This window comes from Oreochromis niloticus, linkage group LG3, assembly GCF_001858045.2.
Source record: "Oreochromis niloticus isolate F11D_XX linkage group LG3, O_niloticus_UMD_NMBU, whole genome shotgun sequence".
Lineage (NCBI taxonomy): Eukaryota > Metazoa > Chordata > Actinopteri > Cichliformes > Cichlidae > Oreochromis > Oreochromis niloticus.
In genome coordinates, this window is record NC_031967.2 from 40,947,766 (window position 1) to 40,964,866 (window position 17,101).

General features: G+C 39.0%; 1 long non-coding RNA gene across 1 annotated transcript; it reads left to right on the top strand.

Annotated features, from left to right (window-relative positions):
* Positions 1-4,444: 4,444 nt before the first annotated feature.
* On the top strand, positions 4,445-4,996 carry LOC102082892 (uncharacterized). The gene is made up of 3 exons (XR_267382.2): positions 4,445-4,535; positions 4,798-4,869; positions 4,978-4,996. It is a non-coding gene; the product is annotated as an uncharacterized LOC102082892 (long non-coding RNA).
* Positions 4,997-17,101: the final 12,105 nt, after the last annotated feature.

Below are 17,101 nucleotides of genomic sequence, written 5' to 3' on the forward strand. Positions count from 1 at the left end.
CAGGCTCACTGCACGCCAGGAGCATTTCTACTCTCTCCAGCGGCTGCTCCCCACATCTGGAATACCTGAGCATTAAGTTCCACCCTTTTTACCTTCCCCGCGAGTTCACCTCGGTAATTGCCAAGGTGGTCTACATCCCACCCCTAAACTACATGATGTGCTGAATGCTTTTCAATACAAGGACCCTGGCTCAGCCCTCATTGTAGCAGGAAACTTTAACAAAGCAAACCTCGGACAAGTCATGCCGACCTTTTATCAACATGTCCGACGAGCTTTGAGGTCAGCCAGGCGGGTAATGCTAACAACCACCTGACAACTGAGGATGGTGACATCATCAGAGAGGGAGCTGAGTGAGCACAAGGAAAGCAGCAGGACCAGACGGCATCACCGGCCGTCTGCTGTGTTGCTGTGCTGACCAGCTAGCAGGTGTGTTCATGAATTGTCAACGAGTCCCTGGCTAAGTCTGTGGTCCCCACAAAAGATCGACCATCATCCCTGTGCCCAAGAACAACAATCCCTTATGCCTGAATGACTACCGGCCAGTTGCACTGACTTTGGTGGTAATGAAGGTGTCCAAGAGGCTGTTGAAAAACATCATCTCCTCCTCCATCCCAAACACCACAGATCCACTCCAGTTCACCTACTGACCCAACAGATCCACTGAGGATGCCATCGCCCATGTCCTGCACAGCACCCTTAGCCACGTGGACAAGAAACAGGGTAAGTATGTGAGACAGCTGTTGCTTATTACAGTTCAGCGTTTAACACAATAGTGCCCGGCAGAATGTTCACTAAGCTGAGGGATCTAGGACTCAACAGCCGTATGTGTGCACGGGTATTGGACTTCCTCACTGGCAGATCTCAGGTGGTGATAGTGGGTAGGTGCGTCTCCGACAGTATCACCGTCAACACACAGTCACCAGAGGGGTGTGTACTCTTGCCACTGCTCTACTCCCTCTATACTTCAGACCGTGTGGCCACCCAATACCGCGGCCACATCCAGATGCCTTCCTGAACGCTTCGCTCAGACTAAGCACCTTTATAGTTGTTTACTTATTTTTTTGCTTTCTTATACATTCCAAAATCTTCTAGTTTTATAGTTTATGACAGCAGATCACTTCTCAACATCGACTTCTCAACAGTTTGTGTGGCCACCCATGGCTCCAATACCATTGTGAAGTGGTGTTGGGCGCCATCTCCAACAATGATGAGGTGGCCTGCATGGATGAATTGAAGAATTTGGCATTGTGCTGCCAGGATAACCACCTCCAGCTGAACATCGGCAAGACAGAGGAGCTGGTGGTGGACTTCAGAAGGAGTAAGCACAGACACTACAAGCCCATTATCATAAATGGAACTCCAGTGAAGAGGGCGCAGTCCTTCAAGTACCTCAGTGTCCACATCTCCTCAGATCTGACATTTTCTGCCCACATTCAAGTCCAATCCATCATGGTTCATGCACGTGGAGGCTCAGTTCGCCTTTCACGGCATCGCTTTTATGGCACAGGCCGTAGTGACCATGACCGCTGGCAACAGGGAAAGGCTGCTCTTCATAGAGGTCTTGCAATCCGGGAGACGCTTTCCAGAAGACCCTCTGTCCCCTAGCCACTTCCAACAGCGTAGCAGCTGGCTGTGGGCTGTGGCTCATTGCAGCTAATGGTTCTCCCATTTGCTACGGCCCTGAGCCTTGGGAGTGAGAATAACTTTTTATATTCCAAGTGTGCTAGGACTCATGGATGAATGGTTGATGGGAGACCTGCGCCAGCCCTCTTCTATGCAGATTGAAGTGTGCCAGACCACGTAGACGATTGGTTGCCTGGGGATCCCTTGACACTCCAAGAAGAAATGACTGGCTGATTGTGTCCACCTGCGGGTATAAAAAAGGCTGAAGATCCTTCACACTACGGGGACTGCTGCTCAGAAGTGAACATGCAGTGTCCTCCTCGTCTGCCTCTCTTTTGAACTTTGTTTGCTTAACCTGTTCGCAGTGTTGCGCTTTGTTTGCTAAACCTGGTATACAGCTGAACTTAGTTTTATTAGAGTTTTGTGACACTGGCTTGGCTTAGTTAACCCTTAGCTTTTATTTTGTGATGCTGGCTTGCCTTAGTTAACCCTTAGCTTTTGTTTTGTGATGCTAGTTTGCATTAGTTAACCCTTAGCTTTTACACTTTACTTTTTTTTTTCTTTATGTATTAATTGGTTGCCCAGTGGAGGAGGCCCCGGGGCAGACCCAGGACGCGCTGGAGAGATTATATCTCTCGGCTGGCCTGGGAACGCCTTGGTGTTCCCCCGGATGAGCTGGAGGAGGTGGCTGGGGAGAGGGAGGTCTGGGCTTCTCTGCTTAGGCTGCTGCCCCCGCGACCCGACTTCGGATAAAGCGGATGAGGATGGATGGATGGATGGTTGCCCAGTGCTCTGTTGAGCAGCCCTGTTGGTTTTCTGTTTGAAGCTTGCAATAAAACCTTTTATTTTACTCAGTTTTCTTGTGGGGGCTTGTGCATGTTACTCCCTTCCTGTCGCCTAGCAGAGAGAGTCATAAGACAATCACAACCAGTGAAACTTTGTTGTTGCTGCTAGCTCTGTTCCTATATTAGGCGCTGATTTTCTTTGTGCCCATGCTATGTTGTTTTCTTCGATACCCTGTTTTACTCGGGCCAGTTTTTACATCGTGTTGATAGGCAATGTAAAACCAGAGTTACGATTAAAAAGAAAAACTTTTTTCTACTCAGATTTTATGTTTTTTGTCTGAATTTAGATCAATTGTGTTAATACAGTATATCAAAATGAAAAAAAAGAAAACCTCCAAATTCAGATATGTGAGGTTGTGCTGAAAATAATGATACCAAACAAAGCAAGATGAACAGTTTTTAAAGGTGGAATATAGAGGTGAACTCAACAGTAGTCAAAAACGGCCAATTATACCCTGGACCCCAGAGGGTTAACTCGAACAGGGCCCCCAGTTTGTTTCGGAGCGTTGGTCTGCCATGGCTGATGGCCTGGGGGTCAAGGTCCACTGAACCACTAAATACCACTCACAAGCCAATGGGATGTGCGAATGAGTTCACTGTACTCAAATGGGCTCCATAGTCACAACAGAAACGTATTAAACATATTAATACAATATAAGGACAGCATACTGCCATACAAAAAATACAAAATCAAAAACAACCTGCCATTCCAGCAGCGAAAAGAGGTCAACATGTTGTTTAATGTGGGATCATGCAAAGTCCATCATTTGTTTGACTGATGGCCATTATTATACTAGCACAATCTGGTATCCTCGTGTTGGTGTTTTTCCCACATCATCATAATTAATGTTGTTCCAGATTCAACATTGTAAGTGACCAATCACTTTCCTGTGACGTCACGTCATACTTCTGCGACTTCGAAAAATACTTCACTTGCGCGAAACCGCCTCTGTCTGTCAATCCAGCGCTCCACTTCACTTGCGAGAAACTGCCGCCTGTCAGCCGAATTTGAATTCCTTTTAGGATGCTTTTCTTTAATAAACGGTAAGCATTATACATATGTTCCTCACTTGACGTGCTGTTTGTTTGCTAGTGATAGGCTACTTGACGACAGCATGAGCTCACCAGTGTTCTCCACACCAACGTTCCCCAACCTTTTTTGCGCCACAGACCGGTTTATGTCCCACAATATTTTCACAGGCCAGCCTTTACGGTGTCGCGGATAAATACAACAAAATAAAACCAGTACCGGTACCAAAAAAAAGTAAGATTTATTTATAACACTTAAGAAAAGACCCAGGGAAAACAAGTTAACGAGAGAAATGTTATCAACCAATCAAGCCTTTTATTGTCACACCCAATGTTACATGTACAACTGCAATGAAAATTTCACCCCCTTCTGACCATACATATATTGCTTAAACATCACATTGGGAAGACAGGTCGGAAACAGGAAGGTCAGAAAACAATAAAATTAATACAAAGGGAGAGGAGGAGAAAAAAGAACTACAACCAGACAACGCTCCTAGAGGACAGAAATGGATCATGGTTACAGCATGCAAAAAGAAAACGATATTTGTTGACTACAGCATATGCTTTCCCACAGATTACCTTGTGGGAGTAGCTGGACCAAACTCTATTGTTATTTCAAGTTTGAAATCCCTGTTTGACCAGACAAAAATTTCAGATGAGGTACCTCTTGACATAAAAATCTTTTTATGTTGTTATAATTTTGTACCCAAGTGGTAAACTAATGTTAAATTCTGCTTTATTGTACAATTTACTTAACGAATCATATTCCTTAGTTCTGTTTTTTTTTAAATATGTATTTATTTATTTGTTTTATAAGGTAATAGATGGCCTAATCTATTTGCAGTGTGAGGTTTGTTGAAAAGCTCGCTTGATCATAATGATATTGCATATTTACATTTTTTAAATGTATTTGAAAACATGGGTGTATTTATATTATTTTTATAGAATTTCCCTTACATTTATCCAATACCAAGCCAAATCCCTTGAAAAATTTTGGATGGGTCCACAAGAGCACAAAGTGCATACTTTTTGAAGGTATGACTGGGACTGTGGTAACTATGTTCTTACCACAAAGGGGTTATAAGTTGCATAAACAAATAGCATTTTCCAAAATTGAAGCCTTGTCAGAAGAATCTGAAAAATACCTTTCCGGAACTTTTTCTGTGCAATGATTTGTGTTGTGGTGATGTTTGTGTATCTGCAGAATTAATTACAAGTCTCACCTGACAAGCTTTCATAATTTTGCAGTGTCATTCTTGATAGAAAAACATATTTGTCACATTCTTTTTATTTCCAGAAAAACATCTTTCAGATGTATGAGAAATTGATTGGAGCCTGTCTGGAAAACGGCAGCCACTTGACCTTGTTTGTAAGTTGCACAGATTTTGCACTCTCTCTGGTGCATGATACTTTTCAGTGTCCCTCATTAGGAAGGCTCAAGGGCCAAGCCTACCATATCCATCTTTTTGCAAAACAGTTTTGTGACATACCCAAGAGGACCACAGTCTTGTTTATTTATTTATTTATTTATTATTTATGGAATCGGAGGTCAGAAAAAAGTGTGGTGTTGAAAAACTGGAGGCAATTAATCAACATATTTAACATAACATATTTAATTTAATTGAAATCATTACCGAACGTGGTTATTGATTTCTCTATATGCTTTTACTTGTAATAATAAAAAATTTTAATCGAAATTTTGCACAATTTGCCAACGTTTTTTTTTTTTCTTCAATTATTAGTTTGCCCAATCTGTCATCAAGGGTAAAACACATGTGCAACACTGAAATCCCAAAGCTCAGGTTCCGACTTTGCCACTACTTATTTTCCTATTTAGGTAAATTTAAAATTAGCCTTCTTCTTTTTCTCTAACATTGGAAATTGTGACTTGTAATTAAACAAATTATATTTTGCAGATCGAACTAGGAAGTGCAGTCAGTGCTGTTGTGTAATTGCAGCCAAAGACCGGGTACGCTATGACATCCCCTTAGCCATATAGATTGTTTATATAATAGATTTTGTTCATTTGTTTTTGGTTTGTGTGGGGTTTTTTTTAATTCACAGGTGCAGTGCCAGAAATGTGGTGCATACAAGCACATGAGTTGTTCAAAGTCTGTTTGTGGCATCTGTATCTTCTGTGAGAGTAAGTCATAATATAACTAAACAATGTCCAAAAATGTTTAAACTCAAAGAATTTTCGTTATTTTGCCTTTGCACACCAGGACCGTGTAATTAAAATGGACCTTTTCAAGATCCAGTTTTACAGCTGACTTTCACCAAACTATTTTAGACATAACTGTTTAGTATAGTGGGGATTTCCCTTCACAATTAAATTGATATAGTGCTGCTTCTATCATTCTTCTTTATGTAACAGCACAGAGCAGCACAGCAGAGGGAAAGGATTTGTGCAGCATAGTAGGTGGCTATACCCACATGGCAAAATTGGTATGGCCCAGATCAGGCCCACACAATGTGCTTACACATGGCTCACATACCGCAAAGAATGACGGCCCTTTGGTGGCCCAAACCTGGTTTGCCAGAGGTGCCCCACACATGGGCCAGCACAAGGCCAGTTGCAGACACACTGGTGGTCCTTTGCTGGTCCATGTGTGGATTACCTCTGGCAAACCTGGTCTGGGCCAGTGGCCGTCATTCTTTGTAAAAAGTCTGAGAAATCAGACAGAAACTCTGTGTACGGCCCAGGTGGACGACAGATGATAACAAGTAAGATTGTTTTTTGAGTTTCACAGGGGTGGACAGGCTTTCAAATGAATTAAAAGTCTTCTGGGTCTTTGGTTGATTAATAGGCTGGTTACGGAAAATTGCTGCCACACCGCCCCCTCGGCCTGTGCTTCGAGATTTCTGGTAGTTAGAATGACTCGGGGGTGTTGATTCATTTAAACTAACATAATCATCCTGCTGCAACCAGGTTTCTGTAAGGCAGAGTAAATCGATTTGTTGATCAATTATTAAGTCATGTACTAACAGAGACTTGGAGGAGAGAGACCTAATATTTAATAATCCACATTTCACTGTTTTACTCTTTAGTGCTATTGAGGATAATTCTTTGTGATTTTTTTTTAATATCTAAGCCTTTTTTCTGATTTTTAGTTTGTTTTTAGTCTGTTTGGAAGCTGACACAGTCTCTATGGGGATGGGGTTTTAGGGGAATAACAGGAGGAGAGAAGCTGCAGAGAGCCTTGAAGACTCTGTTTCCTGGTCTCAAACATGTCTGATTGGGAAGGGGACCAGAGAACAGTCCAGACAACATACTAGATAATCAACAAAATACACAATCAAAAACAACCTGCCATTCCAGCAGCCAAAAGCAATCATCACCTTGTTTAGTGTGGTATCATGCAAAGTGCATCATTTGTTTGACTGATGCCCATCGTTATACCAAATTGAATAATGCACTTGCACATCCTTACATACTGTTAGCTGGATATCAGCGAAGAGCAGCGTGTGTGTTTGGATTAAAAGAAGACTAAAAGGAGAACAACAAATAGTAAGATGGGATTATTTTTATAATTTTTTTTTTGGTGTGTTACTTTTCACTAGTCATTAAAAGATGTTCGGTTAGCACCAGTCACACCTCACGCAGGTCACCATACAAAGTGTAGAGATTTTTCTTTTTCATGTGTTTGTCAGAGACATTGCTTATTTTGGTAATAATCTTAATGAATCATCTTTGCAGTTTATAAATTTTGGGGTATTGCTGAATTGTTTCAAATTTAATGATATTTTAAATTTATGAAAATAAATATTTCCAAGTAAATTTATTGATTTTTTCAGTACATTCACCACTACGCAGAATCCCACTAAAGAAAAACAAAATTTTTGCCCAATAACTGAATGGAAGAATTTATGTATGCATCTATTTATTTATTTATTTAAAGATTTAATGTGTTAAAACATGTCGACTTTAATGTCTTCCACTATCATATATATTTGCTATTCGTATATCAAATATCATAGCATCAACTGGTGCTACAAGCATAAAAATGGTGGATTTTAATTAAATGTTTTTTTCTGAATAACTTTTTTCCCCTCTTTTTTTCCACACAAGCCCCAAAAACCACATTAAGCAGCATGTCAGATAACTTGTCTTCGTCTGCCTTTGACTGCTACACCTCAAGCATTGGGATTTCAATCACCATTTCTTTTTACATCACTAAGATGTTTGTCATCCTTTTTCTCTCCATCTTCATCCTCTACGTGGCTTACCAACGATGGCAGCAGCAGTCCTTTTTGGCAGCGACAAGTCACTCTGACATTTTCACCTATAATGTGACTGCCATTGAACTGATATTTGTGTTGGGGGCTGCTGCTTACTTATGTGGTGTATACACTAATAACTCAGTGTTGAGTATTATGGGGATGTATTCAAGTTCTTTTGTCTACCCTGCAGAGATATTCTTTAACACTGTGACATGTATGGAGCGCTACCTGGCTGTTGTTCACCCCATCACCTACATGGGATTGAGACAGTCGGGTGGGGTCAGGATCAGAAACATCTGCATTGGGTGTGTGTGGTTGCTGTGCTTTAGTTGGCTTGGAGTAACAGTTCTGTATCAGCCTGATGTTCCCTATATTCCATATTTCTGTATGATTGTGGCCTCATTAATCATCATCTGTTTTTGTAGCCTCTCTGTTCTCTTTGTTCTGATTCGTCCAGGTCCAGGAGAAATGGGACCAAAAAGGGAGAAGGTTGATCATTCAAAACAAAAAGCTTTCTACACCATCACAGCAATAATGCTAGTCCTGTTGGTGTGTTTTCTAGGAATGCTTGTCACAGTTGGTCAGAATAATTCAAATCTGTTACGTAAAACAGACAGATGTGTGCTGTTCTTGTGTTTTTACTGGTTCACTCTGCCCATCAGTCTGATTTTACCTTTATTGTTTCTACACAGAGCAGGAAAAGTGTCCTGCAGAATTTTCAACAAAAAGTACAAATAAATATGACAATATAACAAGAAAAATAGTATAAATGATAATAATGAAAAGATTAATAACAATTAGAATACGTATCATCTAAGTACTGTTAACTGTTAGGTTTGTCAAAAATGTCCTTTTCCTGTGCTGATTGCATTAAGTTCAATCCTTTTAGCAGTTTGTGGTTCTCTTCTTAAATGCTGTCTTATGCACTGGGATTCAGTTTAAATCAGACTTTGAAATCATTCTTTGTATCTGTTGTTTGGAAAAAGCAGATACTGAAGTCGGTAGAAAAGAAAAATAAAAGAGCAAAGCTGCTGCTTCTTATCTCTGTGGATTTCTTTTCATTGAAATTATCCTATCATATGTCCACACATAAGATCAAAGATATAATGTTTACATGACTGATCATAAAGTTAATGTACCTTCATCATTAAATAAAACGACATTCTGTGAGGTGTCAGAAACATGTCACTTTGATAGATTGAATGAGTCAGCTCTTTAACTGTGTAACGTCTGAGCCATAAAACAATTGCGATAAACTGAAGTGTTCATTAAACTTTTTGACAATTAAAAAGAAAGAAATGTGATAAAAATATTATCATTTTTCCAAGTTAAATTTAAATTTCCTGGATTTATTTACTCAAGCTGATCAGTGTGCAAGACACAAAACTGGCCAGAGCAAGTCTTGCAGATACGAAGACCACAACGGAGCAGGCTACTGAGGAGACGAAGGCTGCCACTGAGGGGTGCCCAGCACCCGCTCCCTAGTAAAGGGGCTGGCTGCCACATTCAGGTGGTAGAACCTAGTAAAGGTCGAACTGAATGACCATGTTGCCTCTGCGAAAATGGCAGAGAGAGAGGCGCCCCTCCACAAGGCCCATAAAGTGGCCACCCTGCGGGTCAAGTAGGCCTGCACTCCAGATTGGAAGGGAACCTCTGCCGTCAGCCAGAGCCTTGCAGAGAAGGGGTGGAACAGTAATCTGCTCGCCTGGGACAGGAGGTCCCTCCAAACCAGAAGCTCCTAGGATGTCCTGTCCAGAAGTAGAAGGATTGCTGAAAACCAAGGCATGTGGGCCCAGAGAGTGCCTGCCAGCATCAGCGTCAACTCCTTGGTCTGAACCCAGTGGAGGCTCAGTGTGAATGGATGCTTATGTATACTACTGGAGTCCAAGAGTGAAACTCAAGACGTGAAAACAGGCCAGCCTCACTTTAGAGGTCAGCAAGCATTAGCTCATAGAGCTACTGGTTAGCCACCACCAGGTCTTGCTGGCCCTGTAAACCTGCATGAGCATGGGCCATACACCAGATGGGAACCCAGCACTGCAGGCTGGAGAACTCTACGTACTATACATAAGCTGTGGGTAGTGACCGGGCTGGGTGGCATGTCTTTAAAAAGTATCAACATGTCATGACCAGGGGGGATCAAAATATTACTCACAGACCCATTAATGGGTTAGAAGTCAGACTGACTGGTTCCGGGGAAAGGATGTCCAAAGGACTGAGAAGTATTTCTTCCACTTGTTGAATATTTTCCCAGTTGAGGCCAGCCATATCTTCACTGTATTTAATGTTGACAGAGATACAAACTATATTTTTTTTTAAAACAACTAAAAATAGAAAGCAAAGAAACATTTAACAAAGACTGAATATAACAAACTGAGTATATCAAAGAATATAGACACAAAACCTTCATTTTCTGAATGTTGTTTTCTGTGTTTGGATTACACCTCTGAACTTAATTTGTCTTTTTGATTTTATTTGAAAATCCATCTTACTTTGTGTTGACTTTTTTATTACTTTAGTGTGGAAAAAAAACTTTTTTGCTTTGCATACCAGTTGTCCCTGAATATGGAGTTCATCGGTGCATTACCAGAGGGGACAGTCTTATTTATCATCTACAAAAAATCTATTTAACAATTCCTCTGACTTTGAACTGAGGGAACACTTAAATGATAACTGATGCCAACTGATTTCTAGATTTTAAGACTCATTCCTGCATCACTCTCCTCTATCATTTATAATGTGCCACTTTTTTTTCTGCTGCGTCTTCTGCAGATGTGCTCATACAATCATTGCAATTGACTTATCTTGAAAACAACTATCTCCAGCTGTCTACTGACAGCAGTCAGATTGTGTCTCCTTTATGCTGAGCAGCAGGCAGCAGAACAGTGCGATGTGTGGCTCCCTCAAGTGGTCAGCTCTGGTTTGAGTCCCAGGTTTGTTAGGATGAATAAATAGCTGCATTAAGGCCTCAGAGTGACTCTAAATCAGGGGTGTCAAACAGAGAGTGCCTGCCAGGATCAGCCTGCCTGGGGGCCAGAATGAGCTCCAATCCGGCCCATGGGACTACTTTTGAAAATATGAAGGGCATACATTTTAGACTTTTAACTATATTTTTATAAGTTTTCAAGAATTTCAGTTACAAAATAAAGTTTTCATCAATCAGCAAAAACTTTATTTCGTACATACATCCGTGCAGTGAGCTACCAGAGCTTTTTCCAATTTATCATATGTTCTTATATTAAGATATCTCAGATTTTTACACTGCAATAAAGTGGAGTCGGATCAGGATCAGAAACATCTGCACTGGGTCTGTGTTAGGTAACAAATCTATTACGTAACACAGACAGGTGTCACGATCCTAGGTCAATTGACCCAGCACTTTGAGTTTTCTTGTGTTTTTTTGTCATTTTGTATTATGTTAAGTCTACTTTTTTATTCTCAACTTTTATTATTTATAATTTAATGATTATTCTGTAAGTGCCTGGGTTGCTGTGTTTAGTTTTGTTTATTGCACAGGTGTGGAACTCCAGGCCCCGAGGGCCGGTGTCTTGCAGGTTTTAGATGTGTTCTTGATCCAACACATCTGATTTAATGGCTAAATGACCTCCTCAACATGTCTTAAAGTTCTCCAGAGGCCTGGTAATGAACTAATCATTTGGTTCAGGTCTGTTGAAACAGGGTGATAGCTAAAACCTGCAAGACACCGGCCCTCGAGGCCTGGAGTTTGATACCCCTGTTTTAGCAGTTTGTGCTGTTCTTCTTAAATGCTGTGTTATGTACCGGGATTTGATTTGATTCAAACTCTGAATTCTGTTTTACATTATTTACAAAAACTGTTACCAACTGATTACAGTTAAAGTAAGGACACAACAGAAAATGAAATGAAATAAAAGCAGGTATAGACAAAAAGATTTGGAAACGGCAGGTACTGAAATCGGTGGAAAAGAACGATGAAAAAGCCGGTGCTACTTCGCTCTGTGGATTTCTTTTCATTTAAATGATCCCATTTCATGTCCACACACAAGATGAAAGATATATTTTTTACACTACTGATCTTTTTACATTACATAAATTCAAATTATTGTAACTTTATCATTAAATAAAAACATATCCTCTGATGTGTCAGAAACATATCACTTTCATAGATTGAATAAGTCGGCTCTCTAGCTCTGTGATGCATGAACTGTGAAATAATTGCAATACACTGAAGTGGTCATTGAACTTTTTTTTGCTTGTTTTCTCTTTTTTTTTCTTTCAACAGGTGATCCAGGTGATCTTTTAGTGTCTTCACTCCCTGTCCCTCTTCCCTCTCTTTTTTCTTTCTCCCTTTCCTATCCCCCAGTCATGTCTGTCCCGTATGTAATAACTTAAAATGAATAAAATAAATAAATAATAATAACAAAGGTCAATCAAATGGACCAATAACGGCCAGGCCGTGATGATCCACTTGGTAAAGTAAATCTGTTGGGCATCTTTCTTGGCCTTCAGACAACAATTCTGATGGCTAAAGAACCAAACCGGGACAGGCAAGAAGAAAAAGAAAAAAAAAAGTTTTAGAATTGAATTCAAAATCCTGCTCCTCACATACAAGGTTTTAAATAATCAGGCCCCATCTTATCTTAATGACCTTGTAGTACCATATCACCCTATTAGAGCACTTCGCTCTCACACTGCAGGCCTACTTGTTGTTCCTGAGTATTTAAAAGTAGAATGGGAGGCAGAGCCTTCAGTTTTCAGGCCCCTCTTCTGTGGAACCAGCTTCCAGTTTGGATTCAGGAGACAGACACTATCTCTACTTTCAAGATTAGGCTTAAAACTTTCCTTTTTGCTAAAGCATATAGTTAGGGCTGGACCAGGTGACCCTGAATCCTCCCTTAGTTATGCTGCAATAGACGTAGGCTGCCGGGGGATTGATGCACTCAGTATTTCTTCATCTGTCACCTTTTTTTACCCACTATATGTTTATACACCTCTCTGCATTTAAGCATTAGTTATTATTAATCTCTGGTTCTCTTCCACATCATGTCTTTGTCCCCGCACCCCAGTTGGTTGGAGCAGATGGCCGCCCCTCCCTGAACCTGGTTCTGCTTGAAGTTTCTTCCCATCAAACAGAAAGTGTTCACTTCCACAGTCATCAAAGGACTTGCTTATAAGGGGTCATGTGATTGCTGGGGTTTTCTCTGTTTCCTTGTGCAATCTGTCTTAATCTGTGTGTTCTGTGGCAAACAGATTCCTGTAAGCAGTATGGATTGCAAAAGCTCCTTCCTCATATTAAAATACTGTTTACTTCCTCAAGAACTTAATAATTGTAACTTGATAAAATGTAACTGAATATAAAACTAAACACAACAATGGGAAGGACTGAGTAAATGCTGCCATGGTTAGATTTTTTTTTATCTGGAAGAGTCAAAGTACAGACGTCAAAACACTTAACAAATGAAAGCATCTGTGTGCCACCACTTCTCATTTTGTAATTTCCTGACCTTTGTTTTTGTCTTTATCTTTCAGTTTCACCTCTGATCTTTCACCTCACTATAGTTCTTCTCACACAGTACTGTACGTTGCATATTTTAGGTATATACAGTAGACAAGGTTAAACAAGCCTGTTTTGATTGGGAGAAGATTTATTTTTAATAATGTTATATTAATAATCCACAACATCACTGCTGAATAAATCTGAACCTTTATCATTTTTGTAATGTTACAGTTACAGATTTTTAAATAAATCACAACTCTGTAGTTTAGGACATTACACATTTGCCTAACAAGTGAATGGCTGATTTCCATGAGGAGACACAAATCCCTTTGGGTGTGTGTCACGAAGTCAACCTATTAGTGAGCACTGGAAGCGCTTTGACTCAATAAGCTGCATTCATCCATTCACAGACACTCACAAATTCATAAAGGGCTTGTTGTATTTTCATATATGTTTGCATATTTGATGTAATAAATGCACCTATTTTCCACAGATACACTATAAAATGAGGAAGAAGATACAAAGCATTATGAAAGCTATGCAACAGTTGGCACAAGCAAAAGAGAAAATAAACATGTCTACTTTCATTTACAGTTCATAACCCAAACAGCAGCTCATTTAAAACTTCACTGAATCTAGTCCTTAAACATTTGTGAGTATCCTGATTTTACTCAGCACAATGACGTCTCCAGTGGGATTATTGCTTTTGCTTCTCACTTATGCAGCCTCAGCAGGTATGTATGTTTACTATCCAACAGTTTTGACAGCGGCAACACTTCAAATATCTGAATGATGTAAGTTAATTCTAGTGTATTGCATTTCCAAATTATTTAATTCAGATTCATCGATTATAGATCTTTAAAATATGTGCTAAATGTGCACATGCAATATTTCTTGGATAGAAAGCCTTTGATACAAATCCCGTTTTCAAAGCTAAAGTTAATGTTTAAATGGATATGGATAGTGAATATTTAATCAAAACATTTAGGGTTGTGGATCAACACTTTCATATTTCTCAAAATATTCCAACAGCTCCAGCTGTCAGCACTCCAGCAACAACAAGAAATACAAGTAAGGAAATGTTAATGATGAAAATCTGTCTTTTCATTTTTATTGTGTTTTTTTTTGTATTATTAGACAAAAGGAAGCATTTAAATGTAACATAATCCATTTTTTAAATGAATAGAATTAAAATAACATTCTGATAACATCCATCCATGTTTTGCCGCTTATCTGTATCAAAGTCACAGGGGCAGCAGTCCAAAGCAGGGTTCAACAAGGGTACGCTATTCATAGTCCACTGGCAGTCCTGCAGAGAGCTCTGATGTACAAAATATGTGGTACAACCCATCTGTGATAAACTGTTGCTGTTGTTGGTCTATGAGCCAGCCATGGGGAAGAGCGAAGTTCTAACATGCAAAGAACTGAAGTGAAACTAAGCAATGAAGTGTTCAGCCAATGTCTTTGATTCTCATGCTGAACTTTTTGATCTTTGATTTTTTTTAATTTTTTTTTTTTACTGTTCTTCTGTTGCTGGTGAACTCTGGTTCCCTATTTCCTTCCTACCAGTAGACATATATTTAGGATTTTGGAGTGCACAGGAACCCATCTGCTGTGGATGAAAACCTCTCTCTGCTTGCCGTTCTAACAGAAGCATGTAGGCAGAGACACATTTGTGGAACCATAAATTGTGCTTAAGTGGAGAAACCTAGATCTCCCTCTCCCTTGCCACAACCTTTCCCAAGCTGGCCAAGAGAAGTAATATCTCCAGTTATCCCACACCTAGGCACCCAGGAGACATACTTGTTAAATGCCTGAATTACCTTAAATGGCTGGTATTTGATGCCTTTGCTTCTATTCTGAGCCCTTCACAAATCACCGAGCTCCTCAACCTCTAAAGCTTAATTATAGAGAGATCCAATCCAGAAACCCTTAATCTTTTCATAGCTAAAAATTCTGCCCATCTATTCTTTCCATTCAGAGGTTATGAACAGAATTCATTAAACATAATGTGATTTGACATGCTTGGGGTTTATGCTACTAGCTGAAACAAAACTGCAAAAATTTTTAAAAATGCAATCGGGAAATGCTATGGCAGTGCTTCAAGACCCACATAAAATATAAGAAAATAACATCAAACTGAATTTACCCTTACTTTAATATTTAATGTTTTCATTTTCTGCAATATATAATTACATTTTAAACAGCAGCAAATACATCTAACCAAATTGTTATTTCGGATTAGTAGAAGTTCAACAACAGAGAAGATTTTAAAAAGTGTTTGAGTATTTTAACATTTGTCACAATTTTCCAACAGCTCCAGCGGACACTGATTGGACACCAACAAGTAAGAAACGAGTCAAAGAGTCAAATGAAAATGAATTTACTCTTACTTGTAAATGTTTCATTTTAATTTATGAACTTTCAGTTGTTGTACTTTTATTTTTAGAAAATCAAAGAAGAGTTTTGAGAAGTTAACTAATATTTCATTTTGTGTGATAAATAATTATGCTTTAAGTGTAATGCCAGCTGAGATTAAACAGAATTCGTTTAAAGCAGTTCTAAATTTTTAAGACAGCAATCCAAAACCCACAGAAAGTTTAAGTAAATATGTCGGGAAACCACATTGAACTTCTTTCATGAGTAATTTTATTTAATGTATTCCTGTTTTAATATTTAGAGGGGGAAATTATAAATGAAATGAAAACGAAAAACAATAGTTGCATCTAATCCAGCCAAATCAAAGAATTAAGTGAATGTTACACTAAAGGTTCTTCAACAACAGCAAATTAAGAATTTTTGACCCAAATGTGATAAAGACCATCCTAACCTTTGTCACAATATTCCAACAGCTCTGATGGAAACTGCTCGGACACAAACAAGTGCACGTGAGAAAAAAATGTCAAATGTGTCAAATTGATTTACTTGAAAATGACTTTGTCCCTTAGTTGTATTTTTATCTTTAGACAAAAATCAATCAACTGTTTTTAAAGTTTGGGATTTCTTTACATTAAAAAAATGACTACTATATAATGTTGTCTTGAAATGAAATATCTATTTCACAAAAGGGCACATAGACCTGCATTATGCAAAGTATACCTATTATGCACTTTGCTGTGAAACTTGGTTTAAAATATGCTCAGTGTACATTGAATGTATAGCAGTCAAGCAGTCAGAAACTGACCAGAAATTTTTTTGTTTAATTTGATGTGACACCATCAAATATAATGTTTGACATTGTACATGTACATTGTACATTTGTAAAAAAAACAAACACCCCCCCAAAAAAAGAAATAACATAAAAATTTATTTGTAATAAGATTACTTAAAGTCAGCATTTTGGGCATGTTTTTTTTTTTTTTTAATCTGAGTGCATTGATTTAATTAAGTAACCTAAGTAAGACCTAAGTAAAAAGTTGGAGGGGGGGGGTTGGTTTTTTGAACCCGTTCTTGTGTATATTTTTAGGTCCTCAAGCTGGCATACACCTTAACGGTGGCATCATCGCTGCCATTGCCATTGGCATTTCCGCTGTTCTTGTGACGGTCGTAATAGCCTTTTATGTAATAGCCCGGAAGTGTGGTACGTTTATTTTTTGCATTTGGGAGGTTTTTTTGTTTTTTAAATCTTTTTAAATTGTCAAATCTGCTAACCTGTAACACAGTGACTGTGCTACTTTTATTAAAATGCGTTCAAAAGAAAATGTATCATTATCTCTGAGTTTGTTTTAAACTAATATTCATCTTTTGGCTTAATTTGATGTTTTTACTCTTTCTGCTGTATCTTTCATGTTTACCGTGCTATAAATTATTGTGTTTAAGCTTTCTATTCATCCAAAATAACAAGTGCATATTCTCACACAGTCACTCATAAACTCTCCATGCATGTTTTTTTTTTTTTGAGGTC